Source organism: Vidua macroura, chromosome 1 (assembly GCF_024509145.1).
Source record: "Vidua macroura isolate BioBank_ID:100142 chromosome 1, ASM2450914v1, whole genome shotgun sequence".
Lineage (NCBI taxonomy): Eukaryota > Metazoa > Chordata > Aves > Passeriformes > Viduidae > Vidua > Vidua macroura.
Genome location: NC_071571.1, coordinates 58868629 through 58884450, shown reverse-complemented (window position 1 = coordinate 58884450; position 15822 = coordinate 58868629).

Sequence of the window (15822 nt, the reverse complement as noted above, 5' to 3'; positions counted from 1 at the left end):
GGTTACTCCTCCTGCTCCTTCCATTGGAGTGGGGACCCAAGGCACTGGCGGAGTCCAGCGGGTGTCAGGAGATGGTAACAGTGACCTCACACATGTGGTAATCTGTTGTTTTTCAGTTTGTTCTTCTGTAGTAGGTTTTACATATTCCTTGTTATAAGTTTGTAATGGTTCATTCCATGTACCCCATTTGGCTTCCCCAGGTACAGTCCTGAGTTGTTTACCCCAAGATTTCCCTGCCAAGTGGATGTCAATCTACCTGTCAGTCTCCTTGTATCTCCTTGGTTCCCTTCTGGAATGTTTCCTGTCCTTCATCCCTTCCTCAAAGCAAGACTGGGGTGTGAGTTTTACTCCTTCCTCTTGTTGGCTTCTATTGGATAGCCCTTACCCTGCACTCCTCTCCTAATGCCTTCCTATTGGTACAAGGTTGTGTTCTCCCCTTATTCCTGCCTCTCCTTAAAAGCAGCTTTTTGCCCTCAGTTATTGTCACTTGTCGCTGAATCCTCTAGGGAAATAAAACTTCCTTGGAACTCAAACAAGTGATCCCTCTCTATTCCTTTGCCTTGGTTCCTCGTATTGGGTTGCTGCTGTGTCACCTACACCACAGTCATCTGCTGCAGGGAGCTGTGAGTCCCTGTAAGCACCACCACCCGGGAGGGTCCCAGTAGAGATCTGGGGGCGGCCACTCTCGTGACTGTCCATCAGTCTCGGGGAGTGAGCTGGCTGGAGAACATCTTCCCTGTGACCAGAGCGCGCAGTTACACACACACTCTTGCCCACTCCTTTCTTCCACTAAAAAGCCTCCTATCTGCCCTTCTGCCCTTTTTTTTTTCTTTTTTTTTTTTTTGTTCCAGGGGGAAGGTGGAGCCAAGCAGGCTTTGGCGACCATTTCTCTTTTGTCTCCTGAACCATGTGGTCACCTGCAGAGGGCCCTGTCTTGGGGGGAGGGTTTTCCTGACATTTTCCCTTTGTCTTCCCACATGTGGTTGCCTGTGGCAGGTGCCATCCTGCTGAAGTAGGGTGCTTCTCAATTTTGCTTGTCTTTGTTCCCAGAGAGTTCCTAAGATTTAGAAATTTTGTATCTAGTGATTATTTATTGTTATTTTTCATGTTGCTGTTTAGCTTCTTAGCTAACTGATGTTTTTCCACTTTTATCTACTCATATTTGTTTCTCTTTACTGGTGGATGATTAAAAGTATAAGGGGAGGTAAGTAATTTTAGATTATCCACCTCTGAAATTATCTTAAACTAAGACAGGTCATTAGCCTCGAGAAGTGATCTATGTCATAATTTCAAATTGTCAGGAAAATTAATCCACAAACACCAGAGGTTTATGTCCAAAAAGGAGACAGAGGAGTCCCATTACTTTACTCAAATAAAGGGAGAGGCCTTGGGGCATTTCCCCACGGGCCTCTCAAAAGGATGCAGGCTCCTTTCTATCCTAATTTCCCGACTGCATGTCCCTCTCTCTTTCCCCTTTGGCTGAGGTACTTCAGAGGTATAGACTCTCTCAAACGCCCAATACCTAAGACCCCCTTCTAATGTATAACCTCCTCCCCCTTTGTCTTTTCCTTGTCTCAATTAGTGGAATTCCTTGTGGAATTTATGGGTCTTCCCATTGTTTCATTTGATATCTATAGATCAAAGTTACAAAATGCTTATATAGCTTGAGTTATATAAATATAACCTGATGTATCTATATAACCTGATATCAATATAACCCAGATCATGACTTTTTATCTATCTGTATAACCTGATCCCTATATAACCTGAATCATAACTTCTATAACTATATAACCTGATATAAATAATTTTTCATACAATGTAATGACTAGTATATGGGTAATTAGTTACTTAATGCTGAAAAGACAAAAAAAGAAGAAAAAACTCACCAGGTAGATAGCTTTAGAGATAGGTAAGCATAGTACTAATGAAAAATTGGCAAGTGCACAATTAGCCACAAAACAAAGAATTTAAGCCGGTTAAGACCAGACAGACCAAGTGTCAAAAATAGGTTAGAAACTGTTGTAGAATAGTTAATAATTGTTAAATATATACTGTTAAAATGTTTAGTTACTATATTTTAAAAGGGGTTAGAAGGGTACTTATAAGAAATATGGTACTCAACATACCGTAATAGACCTAAGTAAAGTGCACACATCCCACCCCCCCAGCAAAAGTGAGCCAGCCTGGACAGAACTGTAGGAGCCAATCAGCATCTTACACTTCATGCAAATATAGGATCCCAACAGAAAGCAATCCAAAGGAACAAAAAACTGTATAAAAGGGGGCATCCAAGTCGGTGAGAGTGTGCCACTCCACCTGAACATCGGGAACATCCCTGCTCAAGAAAGGGAGAAGTTCCAGAGCTGCGTCTGCAGCATCCTCGCTCACTGTTGACCGGGAACACTCCTGCTCTACCCGTGGGCCCCTATGCTCTAGGCCTTATAATAAAAGCTAAAATCACTTTAGTTCTGGGAGTGTGCTCCCATTTATAACACCAAGGAACACTCCAAAGTGTTGCGCACATGCCCCAAAGACAAAATTGAAAAGCCCGGATGCAAAGAAGACTTTGGAAGCCTTCATCAAAGACTCCCAATGACCCCAGAATTGGGGTGCAAGTGCAGTGCAAAAGAACTAATAACCATGAGATCATACTATGTAAATTAGTTCAGCATGTTTATGATGATGTTGTAGTGACATAGTGATACTAAGCAATACTTACTGTATAAATATACCACAGCACTTGACAAAGGTGAGAGAGTTAGGTGTAGATATCCCCCTCACCACCAGCGCTGCAATAAACAATTTGGCTGGCTAGTGAAATAAAGAGTCTCTTTTCTGTAAACATATGGACTGACTCAAAATATGCTTTTGGAGTAGTGCATGTACACAGAGCACTGTGGAAGGAAAGAGGACTACTGTTTTCTCAGGGTACACACATTAAACATCAAGATGCAGTCCTTCAATTGATAAAAGCAGTACAAAAACCTAAAGAAGTGGCAATTATGCACTGTAAAGCACATCAATCAGGAAGCTCCAAAATTTGTGAGGGAAATCAAAAGGCAGACTGGACAGCCCGACAGGCTGCTCGAAAGGTGCAAACAGCAATGGCATTGGTACCTTTAAAACTTAATGCATCTCAATTCAATTTACCCCCACAGCCAAAATATTCAGCAGAAGATGAGAAACTGGGACATTCGCTGAATGCACAGAAGAATTCAGAAGAGTAGTATGTAACTACACAAGGACAAATAATGGTACCCCCCCTTGGTAATGAGAGAAGTTCTACAACTTAAACATAATGAATGTCATTGGGTTGCAGAGGCATTGGTAGAGTTCCTAAAATGCAATTTGATCTCAGTACGAATGCTAACAATGGCAAAATCAATAATGTCAAAATGTGAGATTTGCTTAAAAAACAACCCGGTGGCTAGGCGACAGGCACAACTAGGAAGGATTTGGGTAGGAATAGAACCAGGAGATTATTGGCAGGTAGATTTTGTAGAATTACCAAGAACTCAAGGATACAAATATCTGCTAGAGGGGGTTGACACATTTTCTGGATGGCCAGAAGCCCTTCCCTGTGGCACAAACCAAGCAAAAGAAACAGTTAAGTTGTTGCTACAAGAAATCATTCCCAGATTCGGGGTGCCTCTAGGGATATCAACAGATGGAGGCCTCATTTCATAGCCACAGTAGTAAGAGAAGTAAGCAGGTTGCTGGGAATAGCCTGGGATCTCCACACACCATGGAGACCCCAGTCAAGTGGACAGGTAGAGAGGATGAATCAGACATTAAAGAGGCAAATCAGTAAAATATGCCAGGAAGCCAAACTGCAGTGGCCACAGGCGTTATCAATAGCATTGCTGAGAATTGGGACAAAGCCTAGGAATGGGATGTCAATCAGTCCCTTTGAGATATTGTATGGGAAACCATACAAATCTCCTGGACCCAATCCAAATATACACGCCATGGGAAAGCAGAAAGTATATAATTATGTTCTGTCTCTCAGAAAAACTCTAGTACATCTTCAGAGCGCCCTCATGTGGAATAGGTCACTGTCCCTTGAGAACCCAGTTCATGATATATATCCAGGGGACAAGGTGTACATTAAGAATTTGAATGAAGAACCACTAAAAGAAAGGTGTACTGGACCCCATCAGGTACTGTTGACCACCTTTACAGCAGTCAAAGTAGCTAGAGTGGACCCCCGTATACACTACACCCGAGAGAAGAAAATCCGTCCCAGACTGTGGACCGTGTAAACTGGGGGACCAACAAAGCTGTAGATAAGATGTTACCAGAATGTTCAAGAATGTTACCAGTAATTGTACCAATGCTCATTTCATGGTCTTTGGCATGTGGGATGCAAAAAGATCAATTAACCACTCTTCATTCTGGAATGAAGAGGGAGGTACAGGCAGAAACACAGGTGATAAAGGTTTCCAATGCAATTCGGGCTGAGAATGTAATGATTGGATTAGTTAAAGATTTTGCCAAAATGCAGAACACAGGCAGCAAAATAAATGCTTGTCTGCCAATACCAAAGGCAGCAGAAGACCCAATAAATTGGGGAATCATAACATCAAAATTGCCTGAAATACAAAAGAACAAAACAATTGCATGCAAACAGGTAACAGAATCAAGGCAAGTAGTCAAGGAAACCTGGAAAGAAATAGGAAAATGGATGAAACCTCTGAGGAAATGGGACTGTATTTTAAGTCATGGCACGGTAGGATAAATCATAGAGTGGTGGGTTGAAGATCAAGACATCGCAAATTGCGAATGCTTCTTGCAACACCATAAAAAGATTACAGAAAATGTTACAGAAACCACTCTGGTGTGGAAGTGTGAGGCAAAAAATCAGAAAGGTCAAATAGAGCCTTGGGACAGTGCATGGTCTCTGAGTATACTTCAAAAATTCCAATACATGGCAACCATGCCTTGGTGCATTAAATGGGAAGGTTCTGAGAATGAAACAGATCCAGCAGTAATGAACACTGCCACTAATAGTAGAATAAAGGCAAACAAAGTAAGTTGGTGGGCATGTAAGAAAACTTATGATTGCACTTCTGATGATATAGAGATAAAGCAAATGCCACCACTGGTAGTTGCCTTACAAATTGGTTGTGCCTGCAGAGGAATCAAACAAAAACAAGGTAAAGTGTATCACAAAATAATTGTAGGATGTACCAAGAGTACAGTCCGAAGTCCAGGACAATTTGTATGGGCAACAAGTGATGGTACCTGGACCACACATCTACCTGTAGACGGGAAAGTAAAAGGAATTACTTTGGGCCTCCCTACTTTATGTCTAATTTGGAAAAAGTCCCCATTTAATGGAAAACATGAACTTCTGCAAATAAGAACAAGACGAGAAGTTCCAAATGATGAAAATCAAGATGACACTTGGCAAGAACTCTCTAGTGGAGTGAAATTTGGGTGGGCCCTAGAATCTTTGCTCGGTCCTATAGCAAACTATCAGAATAGAGAAATGTTGTACAAACTTACTGGTCAAGTAGATAGACTGGCAAGAGTTACCTGAGAAGGATTTAAAGAACTAAACGTACAATTACAAGCCACCACAAAAATGACTTTACAAAACTGATTTGCCTTAGATTTGTTACTCCTGAAAGATCATGGAGTGTGTGGATTTTTAAAGGGATGGATTGATCATTGCTGCGTCCACATCCCAAATGTAACTGCAGATGTAGAATATTGTAGGAATATAAAAAGGTAAAAGACTTTAGAAAGTGCAAAAAGGCCCCAGAAAGTAGACATAAAGCTAAGAAAGGCTGGAAAATTTCAAAACCTTCTCATGGGAAGATAGGAAGTTAAGAACAAAGTGAATACATTTATATTTATCATAGGGAACAAGAAAGAACAAGAACTTACTGATATTTCAAGATGTGAAAAGTCCTAGATATATGCTTTGCAAAGATAGAAGAAGTTTCAATCTTAAATAATGAATTATTGTGTATTGTTTGAGGTTCGTAGAAGTCCCTTTGTTAATGTTAAACCCATGTGAGGTCCCTTTCTTATTGGTTAGAGTATAATGACTTTACACCTTTTCTTTTATGCTTTTGGTTCAAAGAATATGTAGAAAAAGGCTTTGCATAAGCTGCCATCTTGTCTCTGATCTGGATTTGCATGGATGTTGTTGTTTCTCTGTGTCTCTTGCTTTTTGCTACGGACAGATAATAAATCCTAAATCTGCAACCAGTCAGGATCCCATCCCGTTTGTGAGACACAGACTGATCCGGCAGACATCAATCTGACATCAATCAGTTGAAACAAATAGAGCATGAATTACAAGAAGACCAAAATAATTTGACCACGAGCTGGTTAGACAAAGTCTTCAAAGGGTTAGGATGGAATGTGAGTTCATGGATTAAGTCTACCATTGACAGTTTGATAATCTTATTAATCATGTTCTTAGTAATTTGTAATTACAAATCTTAGTAATTTGGTTAGTTTACAGTGTTCTAAAAGGAGAGATACAGAAGAAGGCGTCCCGGAACCGAGAGATAATAAAGGCAGTGACACAGGATCCACACCCACATCTTCCTGTAGGCTCTCCCCTTCTGAAACTGTTTGCAAAGTCATTCTTTGTGTCAACTTTACCCGGTTTTCAGTCTCAAGTTACTCGGGTACTATCAGCTAACTTTAGTGGCAGACTGCTGGGATGTTTGCTTTTCTTCTGCACAAAAGCAGCACACCCTCCGAAGCAGACTGTTTTGTAAGTCACTAGTTTTGTTGTTATTGAATCCATACCACTCAGTGATCCAAAAGCCCTCCTACCCTTCTTCTTAGGGAAGACTAAATTTTCCAGCTGGAGACAGAGATTTCCTCAGCGGCTCTCTGATTTGTCGTCCTAGCCATGGAGGGAGCACATTGTGGTCAGCTCTGGAGCCCGTTAACAAATGGCAAAGCGAAGAGGGAAGGGGTTTGCAGAGTGGTCGATCTGGAGATGGCCAGGGGAGCTCACAATGGCCAGGGAAACACCACACCAGCCGTGCAGGGGTGGAGGTTTCATGACTTGCCAATATTGGGTGAGGAGTGGACAGAGGAGAGAGCCACAGGGCTGTGCTGGAGGCAGGAAGCGGGCGGGAGTGCCCTATGGGTGGCAGGGAGAGCCTGGCGTGCTCTGGGAGGAAGATGCATCCCCTGCCCCATCGCCATGCAGAGCAAGAAGAGGATGTGACAATGATTCAGGTACATGGCCGCGGAGTGGGCGGCAGCACGGATTTTGGCACTGCAGAAGCTGCAGCCACTTCCTGCCGGGCGACTGCTCCGTTCACCTCTCAGGGGCTGCGTGGGTTGTTGTGTGGCAGCGGCAGCCTGCATCTATCTCTGCGGTGATGAGGGAGCCAATCCATGGATTTGCGGAGCGGCATCTTAGCTGCCTCCCTTAAGTCCTACTGGGGCCTTCCCAGCACCCAGTTTGAACCCGGCGGAGCCTAGAGCTCCGCTTGGTTCCGGGGTGCCTACAGGGAAGTTCTTGCTTGTCACTGCTCTGGTGATGGGTGCTGAGCCCAGGGAGCTGGAACAGCAGCGTGCTGCTTTCCTCTGACACCAACCACAACTGGCACGTGCCACAGCATGTGTTCACCTGCCTATTCTTGGAAATGTTCCTGGTTGCCTTTTAATATAAATCTAAAGCTCTTTTTTGGAGGCTTTGTCTTTTTTTTGTTATTCAAAAATGAGAATGGGTTGACAGTCCTGAAGTATACATACTGGCTTTTAATGGGTATGAAAGCCTGATCAACATTAAATAATACTGTTTTTAAGTAATAGGTTCCCTTTGATTTTATGACAATGGACAAAAACAGAGAAACTGACAAAATAGCAGATTCAGGGCACAACTGCAGATAGGAACTTACCAGAAATCTGTAGAGCATTAGCCAAGAGTCTCATGCCACAGAGCTCATTCAATTATCTCTGGTTTTGGTTTGCTAAGCAAAGTTCTGGACCTTTGAAGTTTCATGCACCTCCTTCTGGGTTACTTCTGAAAGCTTGATTCAACAACAGACTTTAATTAATTTTAAGCATATGTTTAAATGTTTTTGCTGACTTGGGTTCAACTTAGCAGTCTTTCTCTCCTTTTGCATACTTAAGGAAGCAACCTCTTTCATTTCAAATTCTTTCTGAAAACATCCCATTTCTATTGTACCCTTTTAGGGTTAGATTCCCAGAAATTAATGGACAATATATCACACAGGTATATGGCATGCACTAAATAATCCTTACTGGTTTCAAGTTTCCTTTGACTGTCTCATGTGTGCACTCTACCTGTGAAAATATCTCCATCACTCTTGTGTCTAACATTTCAACCAAGTAGCTTCAAATAGCCATTTAATTATAAAAAATTGCCAAGGAAATTGCCGAGTCTATGTTTTTCTGCCAGAGTTGCTTTCCTCTGAGGCTACTCACAATAGTCAAGTGAGTCCTTTAAAGGGCTGAATTTTTGCCATCTCTCAGACCTAGAGGAACGAGTGTGATTCTATTTGAATGCATATACAATGGTGTCCAGTGATCTCTTGGTAAGTATCAGCCTGTGACCTTAGGCACAATATTAAATTTGAAAATCATAATGCTACATTTGAAAGAAAAATCAATGCAACAAACTTTTTTCAGGGATTGTTATATATCAGCTTTCAAGTAACTCTTAGCTCCAGCACTGTGAGTCTGATTTTAGAATCTTAATGAAAGTAGAGGGAAGACTACTCTTAGTCACGTGCAGTGGCTCAGTTGGCACCGGGGCCCCAATTTTGTTGGGTGATCTTGAAACAAATTGAAAGAAGGCACCTCTCTATGTGAGTTTGGGAGCAAAGCTCTTGTTCTCTTCTTCATGCTAGCACTTACATTACTAGAACTTAGTTCGGGATGGGTAACCTGTTCACCATGACATTTTTGCCCCACTGTACTTTGCTGCTTTTCTTTGTGGGTGCCTGGGAATGCTAAGAGTCTGCTGCTCAGATGGCTCTCCAGGGATTAATGTTACTCCTTTTAAGTTAGATTTTGCTTTCATGTTTGTTCTTGATTCTTCCTTTCCTTTTTTAAGATATCCTGAAGGGTCAAGTGAACCTAGCTGCAAGAGAACAAACTAAATGACAAGTCCAAGAGAACAAGTCCTTTTTATGTGACATTTAAAAGGACAGGGGGAAGTAATATCAAACAAGAAAATAATGAAATCTCATTGTTTCCTTACCACTGGTCTATAGGGATGTAGGAGGGGCTGACTGAGGCTAAGCTGAGCTTCACCACTCTCATACAAAGTTAACATGAAATGTATGGTCTGCATTCTTCTCATATTGCGTGTTATTATAGATCAAGAGATTCTTCTTTGAAAGAACCAATTGCATTTCATCAGTTTTAAATTAACGTGAGTGATATGGGCAGCAAAGCTAGTAATTCTCAAAATATTAGTTATAAAATGAATTCAAATGGTGGAATAGTCTAAAAAACTGGCATAGACTCCAATTTATGCTATTATTATAAAATAGAAAACATGTGGGCAAGATGTATTAATATCAGTGGCTTTATTTTACCTCTGGAATATGAAAAAGGAGGCAACAAACAATAGCTTAAAAATGAGCTTTCGGTATTGCTCTTGATCTTTCTTTTCCAGCAGGAAGATATATAATTATACAACAGGCGATCTGAATTTCTATCACTGGGTGTTTGAAATAATTGTAACATTAGACATTCTGCCTCAGAAAAGGCCTTAACATATATTTGAAGGGCAAAATGGCATGGTTTTGAGTCTAGGAAGGTATTCTAAAGACTTAGGAGGTTGTTTTGGTTTATATTTTCAAGGGGAGTGGAAGATTTTCCCAGTATGATTACATTACACAAGTATTTTGTTTTTTTAATCAATCAATTAAATTAATTTAAAATTAGTGGCAACTAATGCCAGGGGGTTGCAGTTGTGTTATTTTGTTAGGCCTCATCCTTGGGTGTTTTATCAGCTTTCTGTGAGAGGCTGTTGTGACACTGACTATTGAATTCCCTGTTCAGTCTGAAATGGAGTCAGGACTGACCACCCCAGGCCCAGTTTCTGTAGGTAATTCTTCCTCAGCACATCCTAATGCAACCTGAAAACTCATTGTCTTTACTTTTTAACCACCTCTTTAAATAGTAATTTTTTGGGGTGTAGTATTGTAAATGAGGTCAAACTCCCTGAACAACTTTTTGTGAGATCAGACTTTCCTGAGGATCAATTTTTGTGATGTTTTTGGTTTAGGTTTTTTTTTCCCCTTGGAAGTTGACTGTGGGAGACAGGAAATTGTTCACATATGATTTCTGATATTTTCAGTTCTATGTCTGGTGTTTTTACAGCTCATAACATTTTATGATAATAAATACCTGTGTTTTGCATTGCTGAAAGAAGAAAAAGGTTTATCAGTCCTGCTGTCTTACATCAGCAAAAAAACAGAGTGAAAACTGAAGTGCAAAGTAAAGCAAATAAAGTAACTTTTTCAGAGTTGCTTAGCAAATACATAAAAGACCTTAGGTTATCTCATTGTAAATGCCTTTCCACTGAAGTACATTACTTTTTAAGTAATGAGTTATCACATGTGCAAAGCAAGGGAAAAGGGGAGTCCAAATGTATCTCTGTGGTGTTTTCATTTGTACAGTAGGCTTTTGTATTGTAACTTAATATCTCTGACTGTAAGAAAATGTGCAAATGTGAATACATCAGAGCCAGCCACCAATGTTACACAGTCCATAATTTCCATGCAGAAATATTCTGACTTCTGGTACGCATGACCTATTTGTACATATAGAAAAAATAGGAAGTAGTTCTTCCAGGGGAAAAAAAAATAGATATATTATGGATTGAATATCAAGCAAATAGCTGCTTTAGCTCAAAATGTTCACAGGTCCATAAGTCTTTAGCATCATTTCATGGTATGGTGTTTTGCAACAGAAAAGTCAGAATAAAACATTTTTTTTTTGCCTGTGCTAACTTCTTATTGCAGATTGCAGGCCAAAATGACAACTATAGAAAACTGAGCCAGTGGGGTCATTATTAGTCATATTCTATTCAAGATGTTGATGAACCCTGTGGGCCAATCACCATTTTGTTATTGAATGTGTTCTTTCATCTAATGAATACATTTTGGAGGAAAGTGGCATTAGTTTAATTATTTTATATAGACAGGAAATGCCTTAGACTGTGTATCTGGTTCCCTCTTCATGATTATTTAACAAGTCAGGTTAATTCATGTAATGGTGTTCCTCTTGCTAATGTTACTGAGTGCATAACAATCTTGGGGAAAATGGGAGTTAGACTAACACAGATTACAAAGCAGTATGTAACTGGAGCTCTTTTCAAGGTCCTCAACAATTCCTGGTTCCTTAAATGCAAGCTGTCTACCATATTTTTAATGACCAAGGAGGTGAAAAAGCTTTTTAAAACCTCAAGCAATTTAAGCTGCTTTCTGTTAAGTTTCCAAGTGATCTCAAACAGTTGAAGTACAATGAAACATATGATGGCTTTTACTTGAAAGAGTTACATACATCTTCAGTATTCTGCCTTCTGTCTGACAGCTACAACATGTCCTGTGGAAAATAGGCTGGATAGTTTTCAGTCATTATAATCCAGTTTTATAGCGGTTTTCAGCAAGAGGGAAACATTCTATTTTAGGAAAATAAATGCAGCTTTAAAACTTGAAAAAAAAATTCTTAGAGAAAATGATAAGTGAAGAAGGATTTAAAACACTTTCTTTCCAGAAGAATATTAAGTGAACAGTAGTGTCTTAGGTTACAATGTAAGATGTAACCAAAAGTATGTATTCTATTACTATCTGTTAAAGCAAGGTGGGGCAGTGTTCTTTATCTCTTCCATGACCCATCCTTCATAACTCCCGAGGGGATATCTTCAGTTAATGGGCCATTGAGTCTCACTGCAGGACTCATAAAATTACATCATACCATTGTGAGATGCTCTGTTCAGGGGGAGGAAACAAGCATTTCTACCTGGATATAATCTGAGGTTTGTAATATCACAAGCAGCCTTATCCACTGAATTCCCAGAGGACAAGAGTTCCATAACCACCATTGGATCTTCAGAGGTACAGGATCACTGCTTCAACAGAATATCTGTTGTCACAGTACAGCTAGACTGTAGCTGGAGACAATATAAATCTAGCCACATCATAAATCCAATTTGGCTTGCCTAGCTCAGAAATACACAAGTGTCTGAGTGAGCAATCATAGGATAGATTTAAACTCAGACACCTCAGCTAATTATGTTCAATGTAGAATGCAGAGATATCACTGGTCAAGGAGCTGGGTAGTGCTGAGACCTCGACCAATTAGTTGTCTAGACCTGGGAGTTTTGAACTCCCTATATAAGAAGGCTTTGAACAATAATACGCTGTTTGTATTGGAGTTACCAATATCGAGAACGGGACATGCCTTGGCTTGTCTGGCCCCTGCTGCTGAACCAAGTAGCAGCCACTGTGGTATTTCACCCCAGAGGCACTTTCGGCTAGCTGGATGTTGCAGCTGGGCACATGGAGACAAGTCCAGACATGCTGGAGCTCAGGTGATGGCAGGATGGAGCTTCCTCTCGCAGAGGGTCCGCTCCTCAGGTTTCCCTCTGCCAGAGAAGCCTTTAAGGTGATGGTGAAGGAAAGGAGTAAGTTCTGATGGAGAGTTTTAATCCGGAGGTTTTATTCTGGCCCGCAGGCCTCTGAATGTAGCAACAGCTTCAAGCAGAACTCCCAGACCGTGTGGTTCCCCTCTCTTTTACCTGCGGGAGGGTGGGGGGAAGGGATAGGGAGCTCACCAACCAGGTACAGGAGACGAAGTCTCAGGAGACAAAGGACACCTGGATGGCCCAATGCCCCCCCAGGGGTGGAGGGCATCTTTTGAATCTGCCCAATCACTCGACGCACCTCTGGAATGCCAGGAGTGACGGACAGTGCTGGCAGGGTTCAGGGTGGGGAAAGGAGAAGTGATTGACACACCTGGGAAGACATCTTCAGGGGAGGAACCAGGGTTCGGGGGTAAACCATGAAGGCACACTGCAACAAATACATCTGCAAAATTGTAAGTAACAACTAAGAAATTAAAATATCCTAGTGTGCAGAAATCCAGACATAAGATATTATTTAATGTTAATTGTGTCCATTTCTTTGATTATTTATAAGTTCTTTATTTTGAATAACTTTTCCAGTAAATATTAATAAAAGTTTGTTTTTAAAATATGTTAAGGAAAACTTTCCCAACCAAGTCCCCGGCCCTGATCAAGCCCTGGACTTGGCTAGTAAAGGAAGAATGCCATAAATCCTAAGTGTTTCTATCCTAAAGGATTAAATCAAGGCACTTTGACTTGCAAATTTGGCCTTATAAAAGCTGAGCCCGCTTTTTGAGCTAAACTTGGAAACTTGTGTCAGAAAAGGCAATCCAGGTCTAGCTATGACAGACCCTAGGTGAAAATAAACATTTAAATAATTGTAAGTAATTTTGTTTAATAGTGCTTATTGTATTATTAGATGTATTGTCTCTTACTGTTCATGATAAAATAAGTGCATATTTTCTTCCTGTTATAATTGTTAAAACAAAGAAATGGGGAGAAGTATGAGGTGGAGTTACACCCCCCTCAAAAGTCTTGGGTGCTCTCATGTTTTTATATTTTTCTCATATTTTTTTAATCAATTCACAACATAACCTAGCAAGCTGACAGCTTGTTGGAAACAGAAAATTAAGAATGGTGCAACATTCTGCCCATCACCCTATTCAAACTTCAAGATTCAAATATTTGGAAGACATCAATAGTAGAAATATGCGTGGTTTTAATTGAAATTATTTTAATTGTTTATGGTTTTTAGTGTTAAGTTGTAACTTCTGAGCAAATAGCCTGTGACATCCTAACATGAAAGATTGTGATATTGGTAGTTTTTGTCTAACAGCTCCTAGACATTAGTGCTACAGCTCCAGTGATACATGAGACACATTACTAAGTTTGCCAAATCGAGTAGAAAGCCTCATTCAAATTAGACTCATGCTGTCTTTGTCGTCCTATCTGCAAGGCGCCTGCAGGAAAGATAACAAAGAACATTTTGCATTTTTAATAAAACAGAAAAGGAGGAACTGTCACATTACAGCTAGTCTGTAGCTGGACAAGATAAATCTAGCCATATCATAAATTCAATTTGGCTTGCCTAGTTCAGAAATACGGAAGTCTCTGAATAAGCAATCATAGGATAGATTTAAACTTGAACAGAAACCTTAGCCAATCATGTTCAATCCAGAATGTGGAGATATCACTGGTCAAGAGCTGGGCAGTGCTTGAGACCTCGACCAATCCATTGTCTATACCCAGGAGTTTTGAACTCCTTATATAAGAAAGCTCTGAACAATAAAACTCGCTATTGTCATGTGATCTTGGTGACTCGAGTCATGAATCTGTCTCCAACCTATGGCCACACATAACAATCTGTCACTCCAAGAGGACTGCAGCCACCATTTAATTGCACTGCTACCAACACTCTGACCAACACGGTATCAGGTTGTATTCTCACTCTGTCTGTGTTTCTGTTATTATTGCATTTATTTTAATTTTCCTATTAATTGTATTTCTGACTTGGGATCTCCAACTGGTTTGCTTTCAAACTAGTACAAGTAGGAAAAAGAGGGTTCCCCAAATGGCTGAGTCACTGCTCCCAACAGACATTTGGTAAGATGAACAACTTTCTTATGAAACTTACAATAAAAAGAAAAAAAACTTTTTTGTTTTAGAGTTTGTGGTTCACTTTGAGCATTGCTGTTGCTTTATAATTCCAGAATTTTTTCTTTCCACAGTAACTTCAGTACAACAAATTGTATTATTCTAAAAAGTGATTCATTATTGGTTCTCTCTATGTTATTTTTTTTTAAGTGTAAATACGGGTGTTTCCTGAATCTTTGATGGTCTTTGGTTATCCAGAAAACTGATAGAATCAAAGTCATGGAGAACAGTGAGGGAGAAATGAATATGTTGAATCTAAGTATGTGCAATCTGCTTCAAATCTATCTGCTTGAAAGCAAAAAGGTTAGTTTTGGTCATCCCACCATTTTATAAACCTGTTTCTTTGAATCAATGGCTCAGAATGCAGATAGATCACTGATACACAGTGTTTAACCATCCAAACCGATGATAAAATTATCATAATTTTATTAAAAACACGTGAGGTTCTGTGATATGTAGGTTGAGTCCTTTTCCTATTTCTCCTTTGTTTTAGCTGGTCCTTCCTTCTGACCTAAAGGTTGATGCAAATCTCTTGACCCTTCAAATGCAGAGAGAGTTCCTGCTGATTGAGTACCACTGGTGCCTGAGCAGTCCTGGCTTCTTTCCTTAAAAAATAAAATGTTCACAGTATTTCTGTCCCTCCTTCACTCAGCTCTACTTATGTAAAAGGTAATAATGAATTTGGCATGGTTGGATGTTTACTTAGACCCAGCAGCACTGGGTTTTTAATTCAGGAAAACACTTGAACATTAAACAATGTCTTAAGCCTATAAAATAAAACACAGGCTTATGTGATCTTGACATCTCTAGAAACTGAAAATGAATTTTGAAGATAACTTAAGATGAATTAAATTTAGGAGTATTTAATCCTCTACTGACATATATATGGTGCTGGTCATGATAAATTTCTCCTTTCTACCCAAGCAGAACAACACTTATCATTATGCTCCCTCTTCCTCCAAAGAAATACCTACTTGATATTTTCTTTTGCTCTGTCGTGCCCTCCCAGATAGCCTCACAAAACCAGCTGTCTTGCCCACTGCCCTTCTTTTTCCCCTAATGTGTGTATATAGATCACA